The sequence below is a fragment of the Amphiprion ocellaris genome, chromosome 18, assembly GCF_022539595.1.
Source record: "Amphiprion ocellaris isolate individual 3 ecotype Okinawa chromosome 18, ASM2253959v1, whole genome shotgun sequence".
NCBI classification, from domain to species: Eukaryota; Metazoa; Chordata; class Actinopteri; family Pomacentridae; genus Amphiprion; species Amphiprion ocellaris.
The window spans coordinates 32,631,535-32,634,079 of NC_072783.1; positions in this window are offsets into that span (position 1 = coordinate 32,631,535).

Sequence of the window (2,545 nt, forward strand, 5' to 3'; positions counted from 1 at the left end):
GCTTTTTTTTAAATCAAAGAACTGTTTTGTAATTCAGTAACTCGTGGAGTAAGTACTCCAACTGTCATTCAGCTCATATTTTCTATAGAGTTCTCCGTGTACCTTCCAGCAAAATACAGTTGAAACAAGTGCTTCTCAGCTCGACGACAGCAAATGTCCAGAGTAGAAAAAGAGTTTCTGGATTGCATGGCTGAATTCACAGCTTGTAACTGAGCAGAGGGACTAATGTTACCGCACTACTGTGTCTTCATCAGAGTCAAAGTTGACAAAGCCATGAGGCAAACACATACTGTATATTCAACCTAAACCAGGTGCGCAGTTGTCTTTGGGTAATTGGTTGAGCAGGATTTCAAATCTATTGGATGAAAAATCAAAAGTTGCTTTCATCAGTGTTGAAGTGCCCAAAATAAATGGGACTAATGAATTAACTCCTCCCACTTCACAGCTCTATTCAGGCATTAAATGGCAGCTTTAAGAAGCTGTTAGATTATCTTAAAAGCTCTTTATTTGAATTACACGGGGGCCTTAGGAATCAGCCGGCATAGCAGGGGTGCCCTGATTACTTTGGGGGTTTTAGACGCCGATCATGAACTGCAATGTCCCCACTCTGACTCTGACCTTTGACTGCTGTTGTCAGATTTTATTACCCGTGTGCCTCTCTCTGCTTATTTCCTGTCTTCTTTCTATGAGTGACTCACTAATAAACAAATATCTTGTCCCAAAACATCTCAAAACATAGAAGAATCAGCTGTATAGATATACTGAAATTCCTTTCTTTTTGTCTCATACATGACATGCTACTATAAATGTCTCACCATGAGACCAAGCAGATATCATGTACAACATGTAATGTACATACGTGGAGAACCTCCAGACCTACTGCAGCTCCTTGACCCACTTCTAGATCTTTCATTTTCATGAAATGCTTCCTTACCCTTCCTGCTCCAGCCTGCTGTATTGAAGTGTGTTGCATTTATGATTAAAGTTAGCACAGTTTCCTGCAGATTACATTAACCTTCTAGCCGTCCCCAGGGTGAAAATGAGTGGATGGCCTCCTATTAAGCCCTCATTCCTCCCACTCTCTGCACAGGATGTACAGTTTTTTAATGCTGAAAAACTTCTGCAGCACCGTGGGAAATTCCTTGCTGTGTCCAGTTGGTAATCCAACCTTGGGTACGGTGTTAGTGTGTATTCGTTGTAGGTGTGTTCTGTGATCTTGGTAATGCTTGAAGTCTCTCCTTATAACCTGACTACATTTAAATCGGAGATCCTTGTAAAAACATCCAGCAGTATAGCAGTTAATATTTGACATCCTAAGTGGTTAGCATAACAGAGAGCTTGAGCAATAACTACCATCCCCTATGGCATTCCTGTAGGTGTAATGAGTGGAGATAACGTCATTTCGTCTAACGTGTGCAGAAAAAAAATGTGTCATGCAATAACGCATGGACCAACGTTCAAGTGGTGGTTTGTCCCACACAAGGTGTAGCAGATAAGAAGTAAAAGGGGAGAAAGGCCATACAATAACAAAGGCATACTTTACAATGAAGACAACATGTGAGAAAGGCATGTGATTCTGAACATGTCAGTTGCATGTAATGCATTTACAATGCAAGGTGGTAGAAGTGCATGTTTTTATGGATGGATTGTCTTCCAACATTACCAATCATAAGGTTTTTAGGTGTGAGTGATTAAAAATAAAGGGTTTCATGAATTAAAGAACTGATACAATCAGTCTCATGTAGGTCTATGAAATGAGCTGCCCCACCTAAACAAGGTGGTAGTTATCACCCAAGGCAGGCATAAAGCCAAGGCAATCTGATTAACTGAAATCCCAAATCTATTTAAGAGTAGATCTCTGGATGAAGTTAAATTAAAACCATGTGTTACTTCATTTTCTCAACACCAGGAATTCATAATAATCTATAAAAATACAGTACATTTGATAGTATTTGTTGCAATGCTTGATTTAGAGCATAGAGTACAGAAGCAAAGTGAGTGAATGAAGTCTAATGATTATGTGTAAATTCCTGAAATAGCAAAATTGCTGCAGGATTATAGTAAAATCCAACAATTCCTCCTTCTGTTGGAGACTCCCTCTGGAACCTCTTCAATCATCCATGCTGTTCTTGAGCTAGGCAGTGTTTGTTATTGACTCCGGGGCACTTCCGCTCATCTGTGGAAACTTTACAAAAACAGAAGATAAAGTAACAGTTTCAACCCAAATGTGGGCCTTTTTTGTTATTTCATATGTGCTATGGCTTGATCGGTAGGATGAGGTCAATTAACGTCTGCCGCGGTGTTGTACGTTTCTATTTCAAGACTAACTCCACCCATTCAGACTAGCTTCGGCGTACGCGAGAATAAAATACGAATGTCCCTTGCAGATCCAGCGCATCACAGAATTTCGTAATAGACCAATCAGAATATAGTATTGGACAGGGGCAGAGCTAATTGACAGTAGAGGCAGCCAATTAACCGACAGTTTCCCTGGACGTGGTAACCAATCACCGCGCCGATCCCAAAAATAACACCTCCTCTTGTT